Source organism: Vulpes vulpes, chromosome 4 (genome assembly GCF_048418805.1).
Source record: "Vulpes vulpes isolate BD-2025 chromosome 4, VulVul3, whole genome shotgun sequence".
Lineage (NCBI taxonomy): Eukaryota > Metazoa > Chordata > Mammalia > Carnivora > Canidae > Vulpes > Vulpes vulpes.
In genome coordinates, this window is record NC_132783.1 from 45,290,483 (window position 1) to 45,307,315 (window position 16,833).

Sequence of the window (16,833 nt, forward strand, 5' to 3'; positions counted from 1 at the left end):
CCAACAGTACAAGAAGAGTATTCCCCTTTCTCCACATCATCTCCAACATTTGTTGTTTCCTGTCTTGTTAATTTTCTCACCATTCTCACTGGTGTGAGGTGGTATCTCACTGTGGTTTTGATTTGTATTTCCCTGATGTCTACTCATCTGTTGATGGAAATTTGGGCTGTTTCCATAATTTGGCTGTTGTAAATAATGCTTCAATAAACATAGAGGTGTATGTATCCCTTTGAATTAGTGTTTTTGTATTTTTTGGATAAATACCCAATAGTGAAATTACAGGATCACAGAGTGGTTCTATTTTTAACTTTTTAAGGAACCTCCATCTCCATATTAGTTTCCAGGATGGCTATACCAGTTTGTGTTCCCACCAACAGTGCATGATGGTTCTTTTTTCTCCACGTCTTCGCCAATACCTGTTGTTTCTTGTATTGTTGATTTTAGCCATTCTGATAGGTGGGAGGTGGTATCTCATTGCAGCTTTGATTTACATTTTCCTGCTGATGTGATGTTGAGCATCTTTTCTTGTGTCTTTTGGCTATCTATATTTCTTCTTTTCAGAAATGTCTGTTCATATCTTCTTCTCATTTTATTGGATTATTTGTTTTTTGAGTATTGAGTATTAGTTTTTTTTACATACTTAGGATACTAATAACCCCTTATCAGATAACCATTTACAAATATCTTCTCCCATTCAATAGGTTGCATTTTAGTTTTGTTGATTGTTTTGCTGTGCAAAATATTTTTATTTTGATCTAGTCCCAGTCATTAATTCATTAATTTTTGTTTTTGTTTCCTTTGCCTCAAGAGACATAACCTGAAAAATGTTGCTATGGTTGTGTTCTCTTCTAGGATTTTTATGGTTTCAGGTCTCACGTTTAGATCTTTCATCCACTTTGGGATTGTTTTTGTGTATAGTATAAGAAAATAGTCCAGTTTCATTTTTTTTTGAAGATAGCTGTCCAGTTTTTCCAATACCATTTATTTTATTTTTTAATTTTTAAAAAAGATTTTTATTTATTTATTCATGAGAGACACACATACAGAGAGGCAGAGACACAGGCCGAGGGAGAAGCAGGCTCCGTGCTGGGAGCCTGATGTGGGACTCAACCCTGGGACTCCAGGATCACACCTTGGGCCGAAGGCAGGTGCTAAACTGCTGAGCCATCCAGGGGTCCCCATCCAGCACCATTTATTGAAGAGACTTTTTCCCATTGTATATCCTATTCTGCTTTGTCAAAGATTAATTGACCATGTAATTTTGGGTTTATTTCTGGGTTTTCTGTTGATCTTTGTGTCTGTTTTGTGCCTGTACCGTATTGTTTTGATTACTACAGTTTTTTAATACAATTTGAAGTCTTGGGTTGTCATACCTCCAGTTTTGTTTTTGTCTTTTTTCCTAGATTGCTTTGGCTATTTGGGGTCTTTATGGTCTTTTTCTTACAAATTTTAAGGGAATTCATTCCAGTTCTTTGAAAAATGCTGTTTGTATTTTGATTGGGATTGCTTTAAATCTGTAGGTTGCTTTGGGTAGTATAGATTTTTTTTTTTATTTTTAGTATAGATATTTTAACAGTATTTGTTCTTCCTATCCATGAGCATGGAATGTCTTTCCCTTTCTTTGTGTCACCTTCAATTGCTTTTATCAGTATAGTTTTCAGAGTACAGATCTTTTACCTCTTTGGTAAATTTATTCCTAGGTATCTTATTTTTTGGTGTAGTTGTAAATGGGACTGTCTTAATTTCTTTGTTGCTTCATTATTAGCATATAGAAAAGCAACAAATTTCTGTACATTGATTTTATATCCTGTGATTTTCCTAAATTCGTTACTCAGTTCCAGTAGTTTTTTGGTGGAGTTTTTAGGATTTTCTATATAGAGTATTGGATCACCTGTAAATCATGAAAGTTTTGCTTCCTTACTGATTTGGATGCCTTTTATTTCATTCTGTTGTCTAATTTCTGTGGCTAGGACTTCTAGTACTATGTTGAATAAAAGTGGTGAGAGTGGACATCCTTGTCTTGTTCTTGACTGAAGAGGAAGACCTCTCAATTTTCCCCATTGAGTATGATGTTAGTTGTGAATTTTTCATATAAGGCCTTTATTATGTTGAAATATGTTACCTCTAGACCTACTTTGTTGAGGGTTTTTATCATGAATGGATGTTGTACTTTGTCAAATGATTCTTCTGGATCTGTGGAATTTATCATCCTCTTACTGATGTGAGGTATCCTGTTGCTTGATTTGTGACTATTGAACCACTCTTGCATCCCAGGAATAAATTCCACTTGTTTGTGGTGAATGATTTTTGTAATGTATTGTTGGATTCAGTTGGTTAGTATTTTGTTGAAGATTTTTGCATTTTTATTCATCAGAGATACTAGCCATAGTTCTTTTTTGGGGGTGTCTTTATCTGATCTCGGTATCAGGGTAATACTGGCCTCATAGAATGGTTGTATTAAATTTTATTTGAGTTTAGGTATAACATAATACAAATTTTATTGTGAAAAATAATTGAATAAATTATGATTTTTTGAATGTCATCTATCTTTCAGAAAGTGAAATGCCATCTCTATGAATTTTTTTAATGGGTATATAAATATTTCAGGATTCATCTCTATAAGCGAACATTCTTTTTGCAATCTGAGGTAAAATAATTATATTTCAGAGCAGATAATGACAGTAATATTTTTTAAAGTAACATTTTAGAGAGATTAACATTGATAAGTAAGTTATATATAAATTTACCTAAAGATTTTTATGCTTTAGGAAAATATTAACATTTTTGTTTCATGTATAATAGCATTGCCACATCACAATATGAAAGTGATATCTTGTGATTTAATCAGTCAAGGAATTTAGGAGGAATTAACTTCTCAAAAGTGCTAGCAAGGTTATTTTAAAAAGTGGAGTCTAATAAATAATAGTAATATTTTCTAAGAATTGATGAAGGAAAGTAGTAAAGAGTGAGTATGTAAGAGAAAGTGAAAGCAATGTCCTGGTAAGACTAATGAGGATGTGAAATACTCATCTTTGCTTTTCAAACTAAACCTTTTGGGTCATCAATCAGTGAAGAGTGGCAGGTAGTGACCATTAGGTGGATTCATTAACACCCTGCAGCCTGCTTGTACAGGGTGACCCACATTTGTCTTCATTAGAAGTTTTTTAGTTGCCAGTAGTGAACAGATGGGTCATTATTGCCAACATTGCCCTCTGGGCCTACCTGGAGGACATGCAAAGTCATTCTATACAGGATACATATCCACATTTACGTAATAGGTGTGAACAAAATGTTTTGAGTAATGATGATATATTAAGATACTTTGAACCAAAAAGCTGCCCTTACGAATATTGACTCATATTTGTAAACAGTTTATGCAAAACCATTATTTTGGAGGAGAGGGAAATCATTTAAATGTAACTTATTAATATCTGTGAAAACGAGGATATGATTGAGTTGTAAATTAGGCATAACTTGACAAATTTTCATTCAGATTATTTGACTCTAAGAGTATATTGAAAGCCTTTAGTGGAAACTAATATGTAATAGATATAGTTATTATTGATACTTTTTTATCATAAAGATTTCCTTCCATTTACCCAGATTAAGTTCAAATAAGATTGTACTTGGTAACATGTGATACTAAATTCCAAATTTAAGATATTAAAAGAAGAAGTTTGTATATATAATTTGTCTACTTGATTTAAAGAACAGGAAGATAATGTTTGATCTTAAAATGTGTAAATTTAGCATTTAATGTATCTTTAAAGAGAGTGTTTTCTTCAGTGGCAGCAAGCACTTTTGTAAGGGCAGATTAATTACATCTGTTGTAATATCCTGGGTGTAAGTGATGGGGAGATACTGACTGTGCACATTTGTTTCTGTACTCCTGCTTCCCTTTTTATCTACTGAGGTGCCTTTGTTCATGAATGTTCAGAGTCACTGCAAATGTAGGCTACCTACATACTCAGAACATTGAATCAGGAAAACTTTTATGAAATGGTTACTCTTCATAGAATCCTATGAAGCAGTATTTATTTTATTTTATTTTATTTTATTTTATTTATTTTATTTTATTTTTTTATTTTTAAAGATTTTACTTATTCATGAGAGACAGAGACAGAGAGAGAGAGAGTCAGAGACACAGGCAGAGGGAGAAGCAGGCTCCCTACTGGGAGCCTGATGTGGGACTTGATCCTGGGACCCCAGGATCATGCCCTGGGCCAAAGGCAGGCACTAAACTGCTGAGCCACCCAGGGATCCCTGAAGCAGTTTTTAAATATAGTGTTCTTTATTTAGAAGTCTGGAAGCTGGAGATTTGGAATACTTAGTTATTCTAGGAATTATTTTTTTCCCTGAATTTGAACAGCTAGGTAGTGATGAATTGGGTTTCTTTTACGAAGTCTCTAAGAGAAATATATTATGAGGGCTTCTGAATGATACTAATAGTGATAATAATTGTGGACTAGTTTTTCCTTTATAAGGGCATTCTTAGAAGATATTCTTTGCCCAGTGATTCAGACGAGGATATACTTAGAAACACAGTGGCCTACTTTTTGCTAAGAATTATATGTTTTCTTCATGAGTTTTTTTTTTTTTTTCTTCACAGCGATTAACTTGCTTTACAATTGAGAAGAGAAACAAAGATTTTTAAGGGTCATGTTTGAAATGATCTTTAAGCTCTAAATCTGAGATAAAATTTATTTCAAGGAAACTGTTGTATTAAGTTTTAATTTTTGAAGGGAGCAAAGGGAATAAAAGAATTAGGAGTATGCTATGGGGCACTCAGACAATGTCTTTCTTCTGCCATTATGATTCTCACTGAAATAACTAAAAGTTACAGAAGGTCATTAGAATAATATGGAAAGTTTTAGTCCTGTGTATTAGTTTGCTAGAGCAGCCATAAGAAAAAAGTAGAATGGATGGCTAAAATAACAGAAATTTATTTTCTCATAGTTTTGGAGGCTAAAAGTCCAAAAACAAGGGTTAGCAGATTTGTTGTCTTCTGAGAGGTCTATCCTTGGCTTATCGATGTTCATCTTATTGCTGTGTCCTTAAAGAATCTTTTCTTTGTACTTGTGCATCCCTGATATCTCTTCCTCTGCTAATAAGGACACCAGTCCTATTGGATCAGGGCCCTATTCTTATGGCCTTAATTACCTCTTTAAAGGCCCTGTCTCCAAAAATAGTCATACTGGTGTTAAGGTTTCCATAAATGAGATTTGGGATGATGTAGTTAGTTCATTCCATAACTTCCTCTGAGAGGAATATTTAATATTAATATATTAATATTAACATTTAATATTTTTGATTTAAGTTTTATTTTATTTTATTGGTACTCCTTGATATTGAGGATTTATCAATAAAATATAACTTTTTTTTACTATTTTTATCTTGTGTGATATTTTAAAAAATAGTTCTGTAGATACAGCAACACTTTTTTTTGTTTATTTTTTCTCTTTGTTTATCACTTAGATTGTGAAGCAGTGGCTCTCAAATTTCTTGGACCTCTTTATAGTGTTAAATGATTGTGAAATCTAAAGAACCTTTTTGTTTTATATATATTAAATATCTTATATTTTATATCAAAGATATTAAATATCTTATATTTTATATATTTATGTTGAAGTAAAGTTGACATACAATATTATATTAGTTTTAGGTATACAACATAGTAATTTGACAATTCTATATATTATACAGTGCTCACCATGGTAAGTGTTGTTAGCCATTTGTCACCACACAAAGTTATTACAAAATTATTGTTGACTATATTCCCTGTGCTGCACTTTTCATCCCTGTGACTCATTTTATAACTGGAAGTTTGTATCTTTTAATCTCCTTTACCTATTTTGTTTATCCCCCTACTCTCCTCCCCTCTGACAACCACCAGTTTGTTCTCTGTATTTATGTGAAAGTTTTTGTTTGTGTGTGGGTATGTATGTGTATGTTTGTTTGCTTGTTTGTTTTTTAGATTCCACATATAAGTGAAATCATTTAGTAACTATCTTTCTCTGACTTGTTTCACTTAGCATATCTTTTAGGTCTATCCATGTTGTTGCAAATGGCAAGGTTTCATTCTTTTTTATGGTTGAGTAATATGCCATTGTGTGTGTGTGTGTGTGTGTGTGTGTGTGTGTACATCTTCTTTATCCGTTTATCTATTGATGGATACTTGGGTTGCTTCCATATCTTGGCTATTGCAAATAATGCTACAATAAACATAGGGACGCATATATCTTTTTGAATTGGTATTTTAATATTTTTGGGGGGTAAATATCCAGTAGTACAATTACTACATTGTATGGTATTTCTGTTTTTATTTTTTCAAAGACCTTCTGCATACAGTTTTTCACAGGGGCTACACCAATATGCATGCTCAGCAAACGTACATTCCTTTTTCCCTACATCTTTATCAACAGTTGTTATTACTTGTCTTTTTGATAGTAGCCATTCTGATTGGTATGAGGTGATCCTTCATTGTGGTTTTAATTTGTGTTTCTCTGATAATTAGTGATGTTGAGCATCTTTTTATGTTTGTGTTGGCTATCTGTATGTCTTCTTTAGAAAAATGTTTATTAAAATACTCTGCCTATTTTTAAATTAGGTTATTTGGGGGTTTTATTTGGTTTTGAGTTGTATGAGTTCTTTATATATTTTGGATATTACCTTATTCGATATCATTTACAAATATTTTCTCTCATTCACTACGTTGCCTTTTCATTTTGTTGATGGTTTCCTTTGCTATGCAAAAGCTTTCTAGTTTTGTGTAGTCCTAGTAGGTTTTTTTTTTTTTTTTGCTTTTGTTTCCCTTGCCTGAGGATATACATCAGAAAGAAGTTGCCATGGCTGAGGTACAAGAAATTACTGCCTAGGTTTTCTTTTAGGGAGCCTACTACTTTTAGGTCTCACATATAGTCTTTAATCCATTTTGAGTTTGTGTATGGTCCAAGAAAGTGATCCAGTTTCATTCTTTTGCATGTGGCTGTTCAGTTTTCCCAGCATCGTTTGTTGAGCAGAGTGTCTTTTCCCTATTGATATTTTTGCCTTTTTTGTTGTAGATAAATTTATTCTATAAGTGTGGTTTTACTTCTGGGCTCTCTATGCCATTGATCTACGCATCTATTTTTATGTTAGTACCATAATCTTTTGATTACTATAGCTTTGTTGGGTATCTTGAAATCAGGAATTGTAATATCTCCCGCCTTGTCCTACTTTTTCAGGATTGCTTTTGTTTTTTTGTAGTTCCATACAAATTTTAGGATTACTTGCCAAAGAATTTTTATTTAGGTGGGTTATATTTATTGATACTTGTTATATTAAAAATTAAACTTGAGGATTATTTAAAATATTAGCATATATTCATATATAGTCATATATTCATGGGAGAGTGAGAGTCAATAGGCAAATAGAATTTATCTTAGTATTTTTAGAGTGAATGTATCTCCCCCAAATTCATGTTGATACCTAATATCCAATATGATGCCATTGGGAGGTGAGGCCTTTGGAAGGTGATAAGGATATGAGGATAGAGCTCTCATGAATGGGATTTTTAACCCTTATGAAAGAGACCACAGTCAGCTCCTTTATCCCTTCCACTAAGTGTAGACACAGTGAGAAAATGGTTGTCTATGAACTAGGAAGTGGATCTTTGTCATACACCAAATCTTGGACTTCATAGTCTCCATAGCTGTGGCAAATACACTTCTGTTGTTTAAACTTCCCTCAGTTTATGGTAATTTGTGATACTAACCTAAACAGACTAAGATAGTAGTACTATGAAAATGATTTGATGAAGATTCACTGAAAGGATGTAATGGACTCCCCAGGGGTCATGTGAACAAGCTGAGAACCTTGACTGTGTGTAGGGTCTTTGATGTTATTAATAACATTATTTTGTTTGTTGATTAAATACCTAGATCAGAGAATCTTTAACATGTTAGCAAATGGTTAGTAGCAAAAATTCTATGACCATACATATCACAAAGTTGTATGTTTTAATATATATATAGATTTTAATAGAAATATTTTTAGTTAATAAGGTACAGTTGTATCCTTTCTTTAAACACACAGTGACCCTGTAATTGGGAATGAGAATAGATTTTTTAACTATGCCCTTTAAAATTATAGTGACCTTTTTTAGATAATACTGGCATTTGCAACTCTTATATCAAATGTCTTTCAACATTATACTGTCAGCAGTGAACATGAGGATTGACTAGTTTGAAATGGCAGTTTTAGGCAAAGATATAAACTTTGAAATACCCATAACTACTTTTAATGTCAAAAATCACACATAGTCAATGTCAACATTTGTTTCAGTGGTTCTGAGATCTCTACAAATTTTTAAAATTACATTTAAGAAGCATCTTCTCACTTGAATTTGCATCAAATGCTCATATGGAAACAAACATTGACATTTTCAATTGTGATTAAAGACACGAGCCAGAAACAGTCACTATTTATGAGATTAAGGTTGTATAGATTTGAAGAAAAACTTAAAAGACTTCTGTCTTATAGATTAAATTCTCTTTCTGAGTTTTTTGTCTTTACTTTCAGTTTTCTCATGTTAGATTATTTGGATGCTTTACCATTCATTTGTTTCTTTAATACCTTTTAAAATTGTATAGTCTTTCTTGCTTGAAGATTTTACAGGTGCTCCCAAACGTTTCAAACTTTATAATTAAACTCTCAAGAAAAATATAAAACTTTAAGTGATGTTCTAAAAGATAGAGGGGCTTCTTTTCATAATCTACAGAATACATTCCTATTATTGATGTTGGGTTTTATTATTAAATGACTCATTTTTTCTTCTCATTTAATACAATTGAGGCATATACTTCAGTCTTAAAAGGCACAGTGAACACTTCTGTTTCTGGCTATATTGGAGTAGCTTGTTATCAGCCCAAATGTCCTGCTGAGAACAATTATAGAATAGATGAATTATATGGTTGCCAAATAGCTGAAGGCAGCGGAGAATAACCAAAGAAGATGGGACTTAAGGGATAGAGATTTCAGAGAGAAAGAGAAATGCATTGAGGTTAACCTGACATTTTCTGGAACTTTTTCCATCAAGACATCTTTTGATTTGTAAGTGGCATAGGAAGAAAGGCTGAGATATTATGCAGAAATGGCTGGTACAAATCGTTCATCAGTCTCAAAGGTTAGGGAAATGAAAAATTGAAATTTAGGAATACCAAGGTAGTCAAGGCTTGAAAAGATTACTGAGTAAAGGAAACTGCAGATAAGCAATCCTGGCATTCTGTGGTGCTTTTCTCTCTGAGGCATTTGTTGGTTTCTAAGATGTGCAAGTAGGAAGCCAAGCATCCACATAGGAAGAGGCATCTAAAAACCATAGCCTAGATTTGGCATTCTCATGTGGTAGGGGGACAGAAAATAGTGATGAAATATACTCAGAAGGAGTAGTAAGAGGGCCCTGGAAAACAGATTTTCAAGAATAAGGGCAAATAGGAAATAGATTAGCTTCCCCCCAAATTTAAACTCAGCATCAAAATCTCTCATTCCCTGATTGGCCCAAGATGATCTGTCTTTTTTTTTTTTTTTAAGATTTTATTTATTTATTCATGAGAGACTCAGAGAGAGAGAGAGAGAGAGAGAGACAGAGACACAGGCAGAGGGAGAAGCAGGCTCCAGGCAGGGAGTCTGACGTGGACTTGATCCCAGGACTCCAGGATCACACCCTGGGCCGAAGGCAGGCACTAAACTGCTGAGCCACCCAGGGATCCCTGATCTGTGTCTATTTAACTGCAAGACCCAAGAATGATAAATCCTTTCTAGTGGAAGATAACATCATTCAGTTTATATGTTTTCCTACAAATAATGTTTAGCATTCAATTACAATCCAAGAGGATCTCAGACCTTTTAGTTGATCAAGATATTTGACTTTTCAGCCTTCAAAATAATTATAATTAATATGTTCAAGAGAAGGAATGTGCTGGAGATTTAAAAGAAAACCAGGTTTATTAAAAAAAATCAAATGGAGATTTTAGCACTAAACATACAATGCATGAAATTAAGATCTCAATTGATAGGTTTAATAGAAGATTAGAACTAAGAGGACTCTGTCATTTTACTAAACCTAGAGCAGAAGAGAGGATTAGTAAACTTGGGGGCTAGTTCAGTAGAAAATATTCAGACTGAAAAACAATAAGAGGATGGAAGGTACAGAAAAGAGTACAAGAGGTATATGAAACATATGTGTAATTGGAATCCCAGGAAAGAAAAAAGAGAATGGGTTGATACAGTATATGAAAAGCTATTGGATGAGCATTTACCAAAAGTGACAAAAGACATCAACCTACAGATTAAAGAATCTCTACAAACTTCGGGAAGAATAAACACAAAGTAAATCACATCAACATAGTGATATGATTTTACATATATTTTACACATATTTTAACATAGTGTTAAAATTGCTGAAAACTAGATACAAACAAGGAATTAAAAATGGTCAGAGAAAAAGACAGTACTTTCAAAGGAATAAAAATAATCTGCAGATGATTATTACAGAAATGATGGGAAGTTAGAGACAATGGAATAGTATTTTTAAAATTACAGAAGAAAATAGCTGCCAACTTAGCATTTTATAACCACAGGAAATATCCTTCAAAAAATGAAGGTGAAAGGAGTGCCTTGGTGGCTCAGTCAGTTAAGTGTCTGTGTTTGGCTCAAGTCATGATCCCAGGGACCTGGAATCCAGCCCTGGGTTGGGCTCCCTACTCAGTGGGGAATACGCTTCTCTCTCTCCCTCTCCTTCTCCCCTCAGCTCCTGCTCTCACTCTGCATTCTCTCTCAAATAAATAAAATCTTTAAAAAAAATGAAGGTGAAGTGAAGATATTTTCATCATCAATTATCTCTCTCTCTCTCTCTCTCTCTCTCTCTATATATATATATATCTAAATATATATATAGAGAGAATATATCGGGAGTGGGGGGAGGGACAGAGGGAAAGAGAGAATATTAAGCAGTCTCCACACTCAGCTCAGAGCCTGATGCAGAGCTTAGCCTTACAACCCTGAGATCATGACCTGAGCTGAAATCAAGAGTTAGATGCTTAACTGACTATGCCACCCAGGCATCCCTATCATTAATTATATTTTAATAAAATAATCTAAAAAGTTATAACAGGCAAAGCAATATCAATGAATGGATTATCTTTTGGGGCAGTGTTTTTCAGTGAGAGGTAGGAGAAAACAGCATATCAGAATACACATACACAACATCCATCACCTGCAAAATAAAAATCAAAATTCTGTAGAGGAGCATATACCTAAGGAGAGAGATTTATATTGTTTGAAGGAGCTTTGTCATCGATTCTGATATTCCTCTTCTTTGCCTTTATTCTAGAAGTTGATATTCTTTGTTTTAGGCACTGATTTATGTGGTCTGTCTCCAAATTTTATTTGAAATTTATTTGCAGTATACCTATAACAAAGAAAAGAATGCTTTAAGCTATGCATTGTCAAGTTTGTTTTGTATTTTATTATTAATTTCAATGTTATTTTTACATCATCCAAGGTATTTTCTGAACCTACAGTGTTAGGAACATTGCTAGGGTATTTTGTGAGTACTAAATAAACATCGATACTATAAAATATGAAAATTCTAGGATAGTGATTATTGTGTATGTATAACCGGTATATATTAGTTGAATTAGAATCAGCATATTAGATTCTCTGAGTGAACTAGAGAGAGGTAGGAGAAATAATTTTTAAATATGTGTTCTATTTTTAATGTATAAGAAGGAACAAGTGGAAAAAATTCTAATACTACTTGTACTGATTGTATTAACTGTGGAACATAGTAATAAATCTGGGAGTAAGTATAAAAAGTTGTTTATACGATTCAAATAAGTGAATGAGTGAACAAATAAATAATGTTAATAATAATATCAATAGTAACCATCATATTTTTTTCAGGTGTGGTAACTACCTGCTTTTCATATAGCATTCACTTTATAACGGTCTTTTGCAGAAATTGTTATTATATACACTTTGAGATCACATGAGATAAAGAGAGATTAAGTAGCTTGTCCAGCATCAGTATTACTAAGTGGTGGAACTAGTGTCAAGTAGTCAAGCAGTTTCTCAGCAGAGGTGTGGTGGCAGCTGTAGGTTGCCTTGCTACAGCTTCATAGATTCGGCCTCTAAGGAGACAATAAGTAAATGGATTTAGACAGTTTAATACAGCAAAGGTGTCATCCTGGCTCTGCTCCCTAATCTCCTATCTCCATAGAGTGAAGCTAGTAGGGCTAAGTACTTACTGTACACACATGGGGATGCATTATCCTCCAAATGTCAGGAGAGAAACCCTGACATTGGTAGACTCTGATCTTATATGAGAGCTGCCAGCAAGGCAAACCTGCTCCATTCTCACTTTCAGAGAAAGAGATTATCTTCACTTACCTGGAGTGTAGTAATTTTACCCCAGAAAGGGGAGGTAGGCATTTTTGTCTTTACTACTTTGTCTCTAGGGAAGGGGGATGTCTCTATATTTACAAAATATTTACTTCTAGCTTTGTGCCAAAATAGTATATACAAATAATACATTATCTGCAGTGCTTTCAAGATATAAAACAAGTTGTTGAATGTATTTTATTATATATATTGGTAATGTCCTCCTTTAAAAAGTAATCCTCTTTTCTTGCTCCAAAATCTTTATGAAGGAGCTGAATCTCTTTGATATTATTGGCTGAAAGACAATTTAAGATATTAACTTACTTTAATATCCAAAGAATAGGCTTTCTGGTTTTAGATGTGTAATAATAAACAACACTATTCAAAGTTTAATAGCTAAATTACTGTATTTAATCCAGCTACTCAGTGGATTAAAATTTTTTCTTTTTTTCTTTTTTTAAAAAGATTTTATTTATTAATTCATGACAGAGAGAGAGAGGCAGAGACATGCAGATGGAGAAACAGGCTCCACACCAAGAGCCCAATGTGGTACTCGATCCCAGAGTTGGGATTACGCCCTGAGCTGAAGGCAGATGCTCAACTGCTGAGCCACCCAGGCATCCCTAAAAATTTCTTTAAAATTGAATATCATAGGAGCTATCCCAGTAATTCTGCTATAAGTTTACTGCAGACCAAAGTAATTTCTTCAGGGTTTTCATTGTGGAATTCAGGCTTTATGAAGCATTTGTTGAAATATAGTGTCGAGTTGCCTTCTGAAAAAAAAAATCCTCACCCCATTTTGTATGATAACCAAATAATTTCAATCTATTATATAGGTTTTTATATGAGGAGAATGTTTAACTCCATGAACTAGATTGATTGCTTAGATTCCTACAATGGAAAGAGGTGAGAAGGAAACATTTCTTCGATGTGTTGCTGTTATTGATGAGGCCATATTTGAATCTTGAGCCTTCTGACATCTGTAAATGCTAAACTGATAAAAGAATAATGTGATTTCTTCATGTTTCTGAATACATATTATACATTTAATAAAAAGAACTGATATAACTGATATTGATTGTCAGAAATAATAAACTTCTGAATAAATAAAACACTCACTTGTACAGTTATAGGTAGAGAGAATGAATTAGGCAATTTGGGTACTTGTTATTCACTTGATAGTGAAAGTGATTTATGGATATTACATCTTCCTGACTCATGAATGGTAACATTAATAGTTGGTCTAGAAGAAAGGGGATTTATTTACTGCCATTTCTGTTGTGTTATATCGATGTTCCTACAGATGAAGATCTATTTCCTATTTAGATATGAGTGAAGGAATGTGACATAAGCTCTTTTTTCAAATGGGGTAAATATTAAAGTGTGGTTCTCTCTTTAAATTTTGACAAATAACTTCTGTATTAAGACATTATATATCCATACTCAATTTACCTTTTGTGAGAATCTAGTTGGATTACATTTTTCACCAAATTGTGTAATTTTGAAAAATTGTTAGCCACTAAATCATTTAAATATTTACATAGGTGATGTTTGATTTTATATATATATATAAAAGATTTTATTTGTTCATGAAAGACACAGAGAAAGAGGCAGAGACATAGGCAGAGGGAGAAGCATGCTCCGTGCAGGGAACTTGATGTGGGACTCGATCCCAGGACCCCAGGACCACGACTTGAGCTAAAAGCAGATGCTTAACCACTGAGTTACCCAGGCGTCTGACAATATATTTTTGATACATAAAGCAAACTTTATTTTGATAGATACATTCATTTTTTTAAAAAGAGTTTATTTATTCATGAGAGACACACACAGAGAGAGAGAGAGAGAGAGAGAGACAGAGACAGAGACATAGGCAGAAGCAGAAGCAGGTTCCATGCAAGGAGCCTGACATGGGACTCAATCCCAGGACTCCAGGATCATGCCCTGAGCTCTAGGCAGGCACCAAACCACTGAGCCACGCAGGGATCCCCTGATAGATATATTCAAATCCATATTGTTTTACTTCTAAGTAGCTGGAGATTCTGAGTCATCAAATTGTTGAGTTATGTTTTAGTTGTAGCATAATCCAGTAGTAACATGAAATAAAATGAAAGACATATCAACTTCTCTTTACTCACAAAATGTACTATAGTACATTTACTGTATAGTACAGTAAATTGCAGATAGATATTCAAATGAAAGCATTGTTACATGTATTTGTAAATTCACTCATACTGATAAAGTTACAGCTATAAAAATGTACAACTTAAACTGTATGGTAGTATAAGTCAATGTCATAACTAACTTTTTTTTCTGAGTGCATCTGTATGTATGTATGTATGTATGTATTTATTTGAGTGCATCTGTATTTAAATTCCTTTGCCTTGCTGTGATTCAGTAGCAGAAATAGCCTAGATATCGGGGGCAATTATTTAGGCAAAGTAACTCAGGGTCGTCAAGATGAAAGATTGGTGATGAGGAAGTCTCAGTCTTATCTATATTGTTGGATGGAATTATTCAAATATATATTTGTTTACTTTGCATACTCCTTATAGGTACATACTCTTTTGGTAGGCATATCAGGTGACAGTGAACTCCATCTGTCTTAATTTAAACAGCAAGGGAATTTATTGGTACATTTTAGAGCAAGTCTGTCTCAGATACTGTTTTAGGCTCCCGGACCTAGTTTCTCTCTTTCACTTCTGAGAACTTCCTCTGTACTTGTTTTGTTCACAGATAAAACTTTTACTAATGATGGCAAGATAGCTATTGCACTAAATAGCTTCACAGTCTCTTGTTCAAGTATAGAGAGAAAAGATTATCTGTGCTCCTGGATAATTCAAACAAAAGTCCATCTTGAATAATCTGTTGGTTTGCAATGTTTATTTATCATTTATTAAATTCTTATATACATTTATGATCAGCTTCTGAGCTATTTAGATTGTTCATGAAGGTAATATAGGGCAGGCATATTGTGGAATAAATATTTTTTCTGTTATTAGGGCTTCTTTGAGAAGAGAGTTGAATCAGAGAATGGATATGATAGCTCTTTTGTAATGTTATGAGGGAATTGTTTATAAGCACGTGTAATAATGTTTATAAGTTATACCTTCTTGGTACAAATAAAACAGTTTTGGTTCTATTTTTTTTTAAGAACTGACTATAACTGGTATATAGACAAAAGATTTTATTTAAAATAGTGATACAGGGGCATCTAGGTGGCTTCTTTGGTTAAGTATGTGACTCTTGATCTTAGCTCAGGTCTTGGTCTCAGGGTGGTGAGTTCAAGCCCCACATTGGACTCCACGCTGGGCATAGAGTCTACTTAAAATAAAAAAATAAAATGTGATCCAGTAACTGAATTCCTTGCCATTTCCCCCCCCTTAATTCTAAGAGATTTTTAAATAATTCTCTTAGCAGGTATGAATATATATATATTTATGTGTTTGTATAAACACACACGTATATATATGTGTGCATAATTATATTTTATTTTATATATATATATATATAGACTTGTTATCAGATGGTAACTTGGCTCCCACCTTTGTCATCCTTATTTTTGGTTTGCTATTTTGGAAAGAAATTATAGGGTGACATTAAATGATAAGGATGGTATCTGGCATCCTATTCTGTTTTCTTTTTTTTCTGTTCAGGAAGCATTTTATTGTTGGTCCAAATTTTAGGAATTTTCCCTGACAGAAAATCAACACTTTCAGAAAACCTCTTGCATGGCCCTGCTCAGCTCCTGAATCTTAGTTTTCACAGACATATCAGCATATTTCTCTCCAATACGGATAATCATTATGTGACGGATCAACCTTGACTTCCAATTTCAAAACTTGGCCTTTGCTTAGGAAGCTCTTCAGGATTGTTTTTAGTTGAGTAAAAGTGACTTCATCCAAAGGAGACTTTGGACCATCTAAAGGTGGTCACTGAGCACAGTACTTCTCCATGGTGGACACTCATCATGGTGGAAAAGGCAAAAATGACTCCAGGCGTATTGTTTAAGTGACAGTTCTCAACAAGCAAACTGATCAGTTTGGATATGACAGGAGAGAACTTCGCTTTTGCTGTTATGTCATTTAGGCTTTTCACTTTCATGGAACACTTTACGTAGGAGTTCATAGTGGAAGTAGCCATTTTAGGTTCCTTCCAGATTTGTGCTACTCTCAATTCCTTTTCTACTTGTTCCAGTTTATTCTGTTTAGATGCAGCAGAATAAAGAGCAGTGGCATAGTGACCTTTGATACCATATATCTGAACAGGTGGTCTCATGAGCTTGGAAAACTGCCTGACCAAGACATACCAAAACATTGCACCTGCTGGGACAGCCCGGGCACCACTGGGGTGGCCATCTTTTCTGCGTGGCTGTAGGTCAAACCCAAGTCAGAGAGAGAGAGAGAGAGAGAGATA

The 16,833-nt window shown here is 33.8% G+C and overlaps 1 protein-coding gene and 1 pseudogene across 1 annotated transcript in view; one reads left to right on the forward strand and one right to left on the reverse strand.

Moving 5' to 3' along the window:
• Positions 1–16,833, forward strand: part of STPG2 (sperm tail PG-rich repeat containing 2) — a 537,574-nt gene that overhangs the window by 66,293 nt on the left and 454,448 nt on the right. The window lies entirely within an intron of this gene.
• LOC112932681 (ATP synthase subunit O, mitochondrial pseudogene) lies at positions 16,133–16,775 on the reverse strand (annotated as a pseudogene).